Raw genomic sequence first — 12,603 nt, 5'->3', positions numbered from 1 at the left:
GAGAAGGCGCAGACCTTTCCAACTTACAGTGGAGTGACATGCTGATAAACTCATCCTAAGATGAAAATGCACGTAATACACCCCACCTACAGAACGTCGTAGCTCAGCCTCGCCTCCCCTGGACATGCTCAGAACACCTACAGTAGCCTACAGTCGGGCAAAATCACCTCACCCAGAGCCTATTTTATAACAGAGTGTTGAAAATCTCATGTGAGTTACCGAATGTCATCCTGCGAGTGAAAATCAGGTGGTCGTAGGTGTAATTGGTTGGTGGTTTACCCTCACGGTGGTGGGGCTGCCAGCATCTCGAGAGGGGGTCCTACCACATACCACTAGCCTGGGGAAAAGACCCAAACTCAAAATTCTACGTACAGTTTCTACTGCATGCATGCTGCTTTTGCAAAATCTTAAGAGTCAAAAAAATCAGAAGTCTAACCGTCATAAGCCGGGGACCATCTGTGTGTTAACACCATTCACTTGCCAATGTATTTGTTGATTTCAAAATAATTCAAGTAATTTTAAGCTATACACATTTTTTTTCCTCTAGCAAAACGTCCTGGGCCACTCAGCCCCATGGTGTGGATGTGCCTCTGTCAGATAACGCCTGGAACCAGGCTGAAGGTTCTTCCCAGACCCAGGTAGATATGTACCCGCCTCACGGTTGGAAAGGTTTACAAGAGTGCCAATTTGGAAATCCCACTGTCAATTATAAAACAGACCTCCCCTGCGCTGAAAGAGAGGAAAATGCAGAGATGAATATGAAAATCCGAAGGGCGGTATGGTCTAAGAATGAAGTGTTTTCTAAATCAAATTAAGCGACACAGTGGAAATTGAGAAGAAAGTCCTTAAGGTGACTTTTGAATGAAAATGAAGTGTCTGTTAGTAAGTTACAGAGGTTCAATGATACCAAGTGGCAGCCTTGTATCTCATTAATTTCAAACATAGATTTTTATGTGAGGCTATTTGATTATAATTTGATTATCTGACCCTGTAATTAAAGTTTATTGCCAATTTGGAAGCTTACATGTAAAATGAACTGGTTTTCTTCAAAGCAATATACAATCCTTTGGACTCATTGACTTCTGGTTTTGCATTTAAATGGAAAAGTCAGTTATAACGTGACAAACAGGTTGGGGTTTTGATCATTAATCCTGCTAAAGCAATATTCATAAATTCAATTCTGAATCAGTTGGAATACTTTTCTTTTATTAGTTTCTGTGTTATTAAATGAGATTGTTTCTGACTAATATATTTCTGGACTCAAACTGTAGCTGCGAGCTGTTATTCAAATCAAATAACATACCCCTTACTTGTGCCTCAGACTAATAAATGCCAACTTGTGATACATTTGCAAGAGACTGTCAGCAATATTAAAGAAGGCAATAATGCCATGGAGGTCTCGAAGTGAGCTGATTTTTCTAAGGGCTGATATCCGTCATTTTTCTTAAAAACAAAACAAAACAGAGATTCAAACCTTTAGTCTTAAAGCCAAAAGCATACTTTGATTCCTAAACAGAATTCGCCAACACTTTAAGACATTGGAATTAGAAAACTCGTAACTTTGGGGTCCTGAGTCAGAGAAGTAGGAAGCTGATTTCAGAGCAAAATCGAAGGGGTATCAGGAAAAAGTGCTTTAGCTTGGAAAATGGGTGAGTCTCTCCAGTACGTAGGTGGGAAGAAGAGGCTACACGGCTTTTGAAATTAGAAAAACTATTCACAAATCATTGCTGGATTCCCAGAGCAAAATCAGGAATTGAGACCCTCTTCCCTGACCCCATTTTACAGTTGAGGAAACAGGCCCAGAGAAAAGTTAGCTGGCGGGGTTACACAGGGAGCTGAAGGTAAGTCCCAAATGGAAACACTCCCTGTAATTTTTTTTCTGACAGTTTTCCTACCATCCAGCCCACAAAAGGCTCAGGAATTTGTGTGGAAAGGTCCCCGGGGGCGAGCACCAGAGGCCCAGCGCTATCATTCTGGCTGTCTGAACTTCAACAAACTGCCTGAACACCATGAGCCCCCAGCCCCCTCAGCGTAGCTCCTTCCTGCCCTTTCTCCTTGTTTTCGGAAGGAACCGAGAGCCGGTAAGTCACCTGTAAGGGTCAGGTGCTCACCTTTTTAAGTTCAAATGCTTTATTGAGGTACTTAAAGTGTATTAGATGTTTTTCCTAAATAATCGTGGGTGGGTATTGCTAGGGTTCCACCTTGCCATGTGATCACCAGGGGCGAGAATGGTCTTCTCACAGCCCCAAAAGGAAATTGTTCCAGCCCCTTCCTAGCATGCTGGAGTCTCCAAGTTTCTTTCAAGAAATCTTAGAATCTGCCCTTTGCTACCAGCTCATCTCTTGCCTCCCACACCCTCCCTTCAGCTGGGCCACGCTCTCGGGTCCCAGACGTGGGCTGCTCGATCCTCAGGTGAGAACTCCTTCCTGATGCCATGTGGAGCAGTGGCCAGGTGTGGGGACTGACCAAGCGCCGACCTGGGAGAGCGCTGCCAAGGCAGGTGCCGTCCATGATTGTTACCATGGAAGCAGGCACCGCTCTGAGCATTTGCTTAGCGCTTGCTGGCCCTCTCCTAGTGATTTGCATTAGCCCACCTCCTCCTCCCAACAGTTTAAAAGCCAGCGTTGTTAGCACCCTGGTCAGTAGGGAGGAGATCGAGGCTGGGTGGGGGTGTGTGTGTGGCTGTCTGTCTTCTATCCCTCAGGCCCTGCAGGTTTGTTCTGAAAGACCGGTGGGGAGAGGGGGTAGTGTGAAAGTTGCTGGCAGTGAGAGTCCAGAAGGGGGTGGGCGGAATGTGGACTCTGGGATGTCTGTGACCCTGAGTCTGTTTCAGCCTGAGCCCCATTCCCCAGGGGGATTTGCCTTCGTTGAACCTCTGGTAGGTGCAGACTTCTCCCTTCCCGCCCAGTATGGTATGAAAGAGCCAGATCTTGCTGCCCCCAAGACTTTGGTGTGGGCTGCTCCAGGCAGGAGATGGCAGTCCCCGTCTGTGGCGTTGTCCTTCGAAGGACACCTGTCCTGCACGGTGTCTGCTAGGGAGCAGGTGTTATCACCCCACTGATATTGAATGCTCAGGTCTCCTCACTGCCTCTTTGGGGGTGGGGAGGCTCCCCACCCATGTGACCACACTCCCAGCCCAGCTGTGGCAGGTATTGGCAGTCCCCCACCACCGACCCCGGGTGGCTAAAGAGGTATGACATCGTCTGTGGTGGTCTTGGAGGTACCAACCCCACTTCCAAGCAGGTTGTCACAGGTATTCTGAGCTGATGGGGTCTCTCATTAACCTAAAAGAACAGAAGTGACTAAAGTCCCAGGAAGCCCAGCCCTAGCTTGTCACTGGTACCACGGGGTGGGGGCTTTTACAATATGGCGGCTCTCGGGCCTTTCTCTGCCTCGGTGGTCGTGACTTTGCCACTCAGCGAATGTGTGTGCCCTCCACACAATCGTGTGTCTGCGTATGGACAGCCACATGACTACACGCCCTGCCCTTTTGAAAAAAATATAATTTCCATGTGTTTTGCAGTGTGAATTTAGTGGTAGTTTATTCACAAGGTTGTGCAACCCCCACACTAATTCCAGGACATTTTCATGATCCCCAAAACGCTCCGCACCTTTTGAATGGAGAGTGGAGTCAGAGTAGACACTCCGTGTGGGTGTGGGTCACGATGGTGTCACCACATATCGAGTGCTTACCGTTTACCAGCTACCGTGCGTGGTGCTTTATGGATTTCGGTCAGTCTGTCGCACCCGGAGACGCGTGGACCATGCTCTCCTCCTTTGGTTTATGAGGGAACCGAAGTGCAGAGAGAGAGCGCGAGCGAGCGAGCGCCCCAGTCGTGGGATCTTCCCCTCCACTGCTTCTAATGGGTCTGTTCCCTGTGAAGTACGGAAAGATCTCTCCGTGCCTGCCATTGTGGCTTTTTTTTCCCCTTAATTGTTTTAACGTGGTAAAATATACCCAACACCAAGCTGATCATTTCCACCATCCGTAAGTGTACAACTCAGCGGCATGCCGTGTATTGTCAGAGCTGTGCAGCCATCCCACCATCCATCTGGAGAACGTTTCCATCCTCCCACACAGAAACTCTGTACTCCTTCGAATAACCCTCCATTCACTCCTTCCCCCGGCCCTTGGTAACCTAGTCCACGCTGTCTCAATGAAATTGCTGCTTCTAGGGATCTCCTACACGTGGAATTCCATAGTATTTTTCCTTCTGTGTCTGCCTTATTTCACTTGGCATAGCGTCCTCCGGGTTCATCCATGTTGCCGCTGGGGTCAGAAGGCCCCCGCCTTCTAAGGCTGAATAATACCCCATTGTGTGGATACACTGCGTTCTTGTTTATCCATTCATCACTGCTAGACAACTGGGTTGTTTTCCTTTTTTGATGCTAGCCGGACTGATGGGTGTGACCTGGGTGTGAAGTGCTATCTCCTTGTGGTTTTGACCTGTGTTTTCCTCGTGACTGATGATGTCGATGGAGCGTGGGGCTTCTCCTGCGGCTGACTTATTTGTAAAGGTCACGAAAGGGAGAAGAGAAGTAGGATTTGCGGGATAGAAAGTCCTCCGGGCAAAAGGGGGCCGACCTGATGACGAGCAAAGGCCTACGTCTGGGGCGAGTTTACCTCTTTATTTCTGAACTTTCTGAACCACTCTTCTCCGCCTCAGCGGCCTCTGAGAATCACCTGGGGTGATTCTTAAACCATGCAGGCCAGTCACAGCCCTAGAGCTTCTGCCCCGAGCAGCCCAGGTGGGTCCAGCATCAGAGGTTTCTGGAGCCCCCCCACAGGTGATTCCCACGGGCAGCCACTGCTCCAAGCAAACTTCGTCAGCAGGCATCACCCATTGCCCTCCCAGCTGCCTTAGAAAACTACACGCCTCCAAGGTGTGTGTGGGGGGGGCAGGTTTATTGCAATATCCCTCCCCTACCACATCAATTCTAGAACATTCTCATCACCCAAGAAGAAAACCCCATGCCCTTTAGACATCACCTCCCCCATCCTATCCTCTTCCCAGCCCCTGGCTACCACTAATCTGCTTTCTGTCTCCATGAATCTGCCTGTTCTGGATGTCCCATATGAATAGAATCATAATATGTGGCCTTTTGTGTCTGGCTTTCACTTAGCATAGTGTTTCCCGCTCTGTTGTAGCACACATCCTTGCTTCATTCCTTTGTATGGCTGAAGCCTACGCTCCGGTTTGGATGGTTTGGATATGCCACCTTTGTATTTAGCCAGTCATGAGTTGGCGGTCATTCGTGTTTCTACCTTTTGGCGACGATGAACATGGCTGTACGAGTTTGTGGACCTTCCAGCCTTCGAAGGCACCTCTTTACTCAGTTTTGTCCCCTTACAGGGGAGGCGCAGCTCTAATTTTTCATGGGGGGGGGGAAGAAACCAGAAACCCCAAATCCTAGGTCTTTAAATTTAAAAAAAAACCTCCAAAATTTTCGCTGCTTTTGCATGTTCTGTGTAACTACTGTTCTGCAGACTTCTTAAAGATTTTATTTTAGAGATGGAACGCATGCATGAGCGGGGGGCGGGGCAGGGGGAGCGGGACAAGCAGACTCCTGCTGAGCACAGAGCCTGATGCGGGGCTCTGTCTCATGACGGTGAGATCATGACCTGAGCCAAAATCAGGAGTCGGATGCCTAACCGTCTGAGCCACCCAGGCTCCCTCTGTTTCATAGACTTGAACCACTTGGAGGCTCAAAATCTCTCCATCATCTCCAGACCGTACTTAGCCCAGCTCCTTCCTTTGGTGTGCTCCTTTCTCCTCCTTAGAACTTCAGACAAAGCTCATTGATGTCGTAACAACAACCGTGATGACGGCTGCCCTCCCTTCTCCCCCTTGCTCACTCTTACATCTCCGTCAGGCGTGACGTGTGCCAGAGCCACCAAGCCCACTGCAGGAGTAACTGGGAACGTCTGGCAGGGGTGCAGAGATGGAGAAACCAAAAACCATCTGGTCTCTGGGACTCCCGTCAGGGGAAGCAAGGGAACCACCTCTGAAATAACTATAATGCATGTCAAGTTGAATGTTTCCCAAAGTGTGGACAGCATGTTGGTAACACATAGATACAGCATCAAATAGCACTGAATCAGCAAAGGACGAAATTGTTGCCTTCTCCATGATCTTTGAAGCCTTCAGATGAAGCAAGGAGAATGGCTCAGTTGGGTGCTAATAGGTCTGTAACACCTCTCTTCAATCTTGCCTCTTAAAAAAACAAAACACAGATGTAGACCCAAGTCTCCAACCCTAATGGTATTGAACCAGAAATTGCTTTCATTTTATTTTATAGTTGGCTTCAAATGGACAAGTCTCCCTGATTTCCACCTTCCCACACTTAGTGGAAAATTCTGGACCTTTATGGCCATCATCCTGACATAAAGTTTACTTTTCAAATAAGCAGACTTAAGTTTAAGTTTATAAAAAAAAGTGAGTTCATTTGAAGGAAAAGATTAAACAGTTGAGCAGGTGGCCGGCAGATGTGACAGAAATCAGGAAGGTGGTATCCGAATGGCCCTGGGACATAGGCATGGGTGTGCTCAAAAGGCTAAGAAGCCCCCCGCTCTGCCTGGGAACAAGCAGGGCCATGTCCTTAAATCACAGGACGATGGCTAATAATAAGGGGCACGAGAGATTAGGTCCCAGCCCCAACTTGTGCAGGTGAGGGACACTGAGGCTTTGACACTTGGAAGGTCTGGGGTCACAGAGGTGTCGGCGGGGAGCCAGCACGGGGCTCTGTGGCTGTGGATTTGCTGCTGTAGATCGTATCAGTCCTGTGCTGGCTTATGCATATCATGGCTATGTCACGTCGCAGGACATTCTCTTCCCAGCTGATCTGACAAAGTAGACCACTATGCTTCCAGTAATGTGACTAATGAGTGCTGGGAGTTGTATGGTTCTGTCTCCACCACTTGGCAAAGCTCCACGGATGAGGCTTATTTGTGGAGAATGATAGAAAGTTCTCTTTCTAGAAGTAAGATGACAACGTAGTCATAACTTCTACAACTAGCTGTTCTGCTTCTTAAATATTTCCAGTGTTTCTTTCAGACACAGGGTAAGACTGTCCTTCCTGGCCCCTGCTGGGTTTGGGGACGATTTGTTACCCAGCATAGATAATGGGTGCAAAGTCTGGCTCCTACCCTGGGATAATGCATCGGCAATACACCCACATGGTTGTCTGTCTTTATTGCTGAGCGTACATCATTAAATGGTTGTGCCATGTTTATGTATCCATTAGCAGTGGAGCATTTGAATTTTTCCCTGTTTGTTGGCAATTATGAATAAAGCTACCAGGAACCATGATCTTTGTATTCAAATGGCTCTTAACATAAAATGGGTAGATCTTCAAGTCCTTATGTGGTTTGGCTCCTGTTATTGGGCACTTCTCCCTTCTCAGGGCTCCTTCCCTTCCCTAGCTCACGTGCTTCCCTCCTAAGCTGGCTTGGATCTGGCCCTTTGAACCGGCTGGCTCTCAGTGCGTCCTCAGGGGCCTTCCCTGACCTCTACGTAAATTCACCCTCCCTCCCCAGCAGGTGTCCTCCATCACCTCACCTGGGTCTTCATAGCCCAGACAACAATCTGTTACTCATCTACATGTTTACTTCTTCATCTCCTCCTACTGGAACCTATGTTCCAGTATGGGGCCTTGAGAGGTGAGAGGCCTTGTCTGTCTTTCCAAGGTCTTAGCTCATATTCTGGTGTTTAATAAGTATTTTCTGATGGAATGATGGGATAAGTGAATACATAAAATTAGAAATGTAGTGTAGGTTTGGCTTCTCTAAGTCTTGAGTGCCCAGTTACAAAGTTTGCTCTGAGCATGGGCAATGGAAAAACTGTTCAAAATGGTACCTTGAGAAAATCATCTTCATTCAAAATAGTTTTGGTTACAGTGGGCTATAAAGAAAGCAAGGATTAGTATACATATCTTATAGACACTGAATAGCCTGCAATTGTGGTTTCCAATTCTGTTAACTGACTGATTTTTTTATCCCTTGAAATTTCTTAGAATTTAAAGACCTATTATTCCAAAAAATATACAGCCTTGTTTATTTTTTTCCTCTGACTAGTATTCAAAATTAAATAGGGAATGATATTATCGTTGTGTGTATTCTGGAACAGAGGGGCATAAAATACATTGATGGGTGTGTATCTCACTTTTACTAGCGGTAAGGGTATGTGTGTAAAGACACAAACAGCAGGCAACACTCTGGTGTATCACCCTGTAAACCATACATTTTTTTAAATGATGGTCTCTTACAATGGACTCCCCTAGAATAACAGCAAACAAAAATGTTTTATTCCAAGATTAATAGACAGCAGAAATCACTTCAGTCATCCCTGGTTTCTGCCTGTTAGCAAATCTGTCAACACACAAAAGATGTTTTTTTTTGTTTTTTTTACTTATTTTAATACAGTGATGTGAGGTGTTTGGAGTACCCCATTTAACAGTGTTCCCTGGAACCCATTAAATAGATATCTATATCTCTGTATATTTATATAAATATATACATAGGGGGAAGAGAAGAGGGAGACAGGGAGGGAAAGTTAGAGAATCTTAAGCAGGCTCCATGCCCAGTGAAGAGCTTGACAACATGGGGCCCAATTCCATGACCCTGAGATCATGACCTGAGTCGAAATCAAGAGTTGGATGCGTAACCGACCAAGCCACCCAGGCTCCCCCCATTACAAAAATAAATATGGAAGGCCCTTCAGTGGGCCCCTCTCCCACATAAGTCCACACTGACCCCACACAATGTTAGCAAGGGCCTACCCCATGTCCCGGAGACTCTGCTGGGACTGAGCGCATGCTGTCAGAGCAGACGTGCTCTCCAGCCTCCTGAAGCTTACAGTCTAGAGCCATCACGAGGACCGCGCCAACCTAGTCCCCGTGGAGGGGACTCTAAGGCATCTGGCTTTTTCATAATCTCACGTAGGCTTGCTCATAGTAGCCAAGCGTGGCTCACGTGGGCATCTCAGGAGCACATCGGGTCCTTTCTGAGTAATCTTGAGACCGCATGTGGCTCAGGACCCGTGGCTGCCCGTGGGTGGCTGCCTAGGTGAGGGGAATTTCCAGCGGGAGGGGTGAGGGGGGCTTGACAACCCACGTGTAACAGGAGAAATATCTTTAGCAACATGAATCCCCTTTTCTCTTTGGCCTTTCTGAAAGTGATGCCCTGGAGAAGCTGGATGGAGGCATCCGTCTTACCTGGGGCAAAAGGAAAGGTCACCATTGTTTACAGAAAAGGTACAAGAAACAGAGACCTGACGTTCAAAATCGGTTTTGCGTGGCAAGCCAGGCTTGTGCTGGTGACATTTTCTGAGTTGTCTCCTTGGTTAGCAGATCAAGAGCCAAGCTTGGAAGCAGCAGTGTCTGGGGGCCTCCCAGAGTGGAGGTCATACCCCTGTGGCCCTTGACCTGTGTGGTCTGTTGCTCTGGGATAAGAGAATAGGATGCAGAACTGTTACTTTCAGCCGTGTTTTCCATAATGCAGAGGAAGAAATGCATTTTACATTTTTAACTAGAGCACACACACATACACACACACACACAAAGCCCATTTCAGAGAACAGTTCTTAGCCTTGTTTTATGTGGTAGTTTTCTCACTTTTAAAATTCTTTGTCTTTTTGATTAATGTTAGTTGGGAAGCACTGACTTTATTTCATCCCCCACCAATGGGTCATGGCTCACAGTTTGAAAAACACTAAGCTGCAGGAATTGAATTGGCCTTGGCAGATTTTGGAGGAGGAAGGCGGGAGGGACAGAGAGAAGAAAGCATCTGTGTGTCTCTATCTCCCTGCTCCATACTCTGGCCTGGAGAGGGAAAGATGTGGCCAAAAGGAATGGGGGAGGTATTTCTGTGCCAGCTCCCCCGAGAACCCTGGAAACAGATCCCCGCCTCTGCACAGACCTGGGTTAGGCCACAGCACAGTGAAGTGGGTGGTACGTGGTCTGGCAGAGGAGCACAGCTTTCCAGAGCGGCCTTCCATTCCATTCTGTCATGGCGTGGGTGCAACCAGGAGCCTTCCCCCATCCAGGAGGGACAAGGAGACTCCATGGCAGAAGCTGACCGGCCTGCCTCCACCAGAAGGTTTAGATGGGAGGGGCGTCTACCTGCCAGAGATGAGGCTGACCGGGCCAAGGGGGCCCAGATCTCTAATTCCAACACCAGAATGCCAGCAAGGTGAGCAGTAGCCAGGGGTCAAGGGCCACCTTCACAGAGAGGCAGACCCTCAAGACACGTACCATCACCCACCCCGTTCACTCAGGTGCTGCCTCAGAACAGAGCCAGCTGGAGAGGCGGTAGTCTGAGAAATCAGAGCCCAAGTTATTCTCCCAAAAAAGGTAGAGAACTGCCTAGAGAATGTTAGAATTATTGTATTAGGTTGGACTTAATTTAGCCTCCCCCCTTCCTCTTTGTACCGAATTCCGATTGTGAAGACTAGATATTTACTAGATTAACTGCGATCTGTGTCCATATAAGGTCATGCCAGTAAACAGGGCAACAACCCAGATGCTTGTACAAAGTGGACTCTTCCCCTCCCCCCTCCCAGGACCTTGCCAGGAGTCAGTGACCTGCTGCTGAAATGTCTATAAACAGGCGGGTGGAGAAGGCGCCTTGATGTAAAGTGTTTGCCAATTTCGCCGGTGTAAATACTGCCTGCCTGGTCAATTTCACGCAACCAGCCAGGTCGTGGATTCGCTTAGGAAGTCAGCCAGCCTGAGCCACCTGCCTCCAGCCCATCAGGCTACCTGTCCACCTTGAGTTTAGAGGCCAGACTTGTGGATCTGCCCATGACACTTAGAAATAAAACCCTTCTCTGGATGCGGGTTCACTTGGATGGCCCCTCAGTTCGGCAGGTCTCCCAATTCCCGGCCTTCTCTTCCAGGCTCCTCTTCTGGGAGAACTTCAGAGCCCACCCATCCACCACCCAGCCAGGACTCTCGTTCCAGCCAGCCCGACTGACAGAATCAGAGCAAACCAGCCCCTGGAGGGAGCTCCAGAGGTCATCGCAGCCGGCCCCCTGCCTTCAAGCGGGTCTCCCCTTAAATCGCCCTAGACAGAGCCCGCCTGGCGCTGGCCCGTTTGCTCCGAGCGCCCCGAGCAGCCGTGTAAAGTTTTGTGCTGACTCCGTGGAGCCGCGTCGGGGCCGCGCGCAGCCCGTTCATAAGGGAGTCATTAGTGCAATGCCGCCGCGCCGAGGGCCCGAGGCCTGTGGCAATTAATCACCTCTCCTCCCTGGCAGCGCCAGCTGTCTCAGATGCAGGCACCCTCCAGGTAGCCCTGTCATTGTCCCCGGAGAAGGCAGGTGGGTGAGGGGCCACCTGAGCGAACGCCAGCCCGCAATCCTCCCAAATAAAAAAAAAAAAAGAAAAATATTTTTTTTTGAGTATTCAAATATTTCTCACTTTCCAGAGTCTGTTATTGGTATAAAGGTTGAAGCTCAGGCAGCTTAACCGTTCTGCGGAATGACCTTTAGTTTTAATATTAATATATTATCGTAAAGTCTGTGCGAATCACAGATGCAATTTTGGTATTCATATGAAATGCCATATGCTGAACCCATTGCAACTTTTTTTTGGGGGGGGTCCCCCTCCCGCCCCTCCAGGAGGCTGCCAACGAGGAGAATTAATATGCGTCATCTTCCTTTCCCCTTTATTTACTCAGAGAGGGTGGCCCGGCAACTTTATCAAGAGTAACATTATCAAGAGCTTTTCTGCAAGCTGCTTTATCATATTCACATCCGCGTCTGCTCGACACTTGTCAGTGTCAATCAAATCGCAATAATACGCAGATGATTTGCTCATTTGGTTTAATAAAATCTTTCTGCTTATTTGTGCCGGCTCCATTACAGCACGTAATTGCTGTGCGGCCGAGGTGCCAGGCAGCTAGTTGCCTGGGGGATAAGAGGAGACCGTCGCTATATGAAGGATTTGTTTCTTTGCCTCTGTCTCTCCCCAGTCACTCATATTCCTAAAATTAATATTGTATTTGAATCCAGCCCTGCTATTCTTATGCAGGCTAACATTGTTATTACTTATTATTTGGATGTGAAGTCATTTATTTTTAGTTTTATGTCCAAGCTGTCAAGCTAAATTTCATTGTGAACTGCCACATACAATTTTTAACTGCCATTTAAAACAAGATTCAAGCTCTAAATTATGGAGTGAGCCCGTTCAAAGGGCCGGCCTGACAGGGAGTACAGCCAGGAGCCCCGCTTTCCCTGCAAATCAAAGGGGCTCCTGATGATTATTTCTGTGGGAAGGATAAGTGCCCGGCCTTAGTACCTGACCACCTTGCTGGTGGTCGGACACCCAGGTGGGTGCGCAGGGGGGCCCTGGAAGGTCTGTCTCCTCTTGGGGAGAAGCAGGTGGGGCCTGCGTGGCCGGCGAAGGCAGGCTTGCAGAGACTGACCTGCCGTCGAGCCTGGGGGGCTGCCGGGTAACCCCCCTCAGGAGGCAGGCCTCTCCCGGAGTGTGGCTGGGGAGAACCCACGGTGCATTTGAAAGCGGTCCATGGTTTTGCTTTGGGATTCCCACAAAGGATGCTTTTTCTTGCGGAGCACAGACGTTCGTTAGTTTTATCTCGCCAGCTTT

At 48.4% G+C, this 12,603-nt stretch overlaps 1 long non-coding RNA gene across 1 annotated transcript; it reads left to right on the top strand.

The window, feature by feature from the left end:
- The first annotated feature begins 306 nt into the window (after positions 1-306).
- Positions 307-10,937, top strand: LOC105237165. The gene is made up of 3 exons (XR_002142278.2): positions 307-638; positions 1,887-2,081; positions 10,896-10,937. It is a non-coding gene; the product is annotated as an uncharacterized LOC105237165 (long non-coding RNA).
- The last annotated feature ends 1,666 nt before the right edge of the window (positions 10,938-12,603 follow it).

The sequence above is a fragment of the Ailuropoda melanoleuca genome, chromosome 12 (assembly GCF_002007445.2).
Source record: "Ailuropoda melanoleuca isolate Jingjing chromosome 12, ASM200744v2, whole genome shotgun sequence".
NCBI lineage: Eukaryota > Metazoa > Chordata > Mammalia > Carnivora > Ursidae > Ailuropoda > Ailuropoda melanoleuca.
The sequence above is the reverse complement of the archived record's forward strand: the minus strand, read 5'-3'. Positions and strand labels throughout refer to the sequence as shown.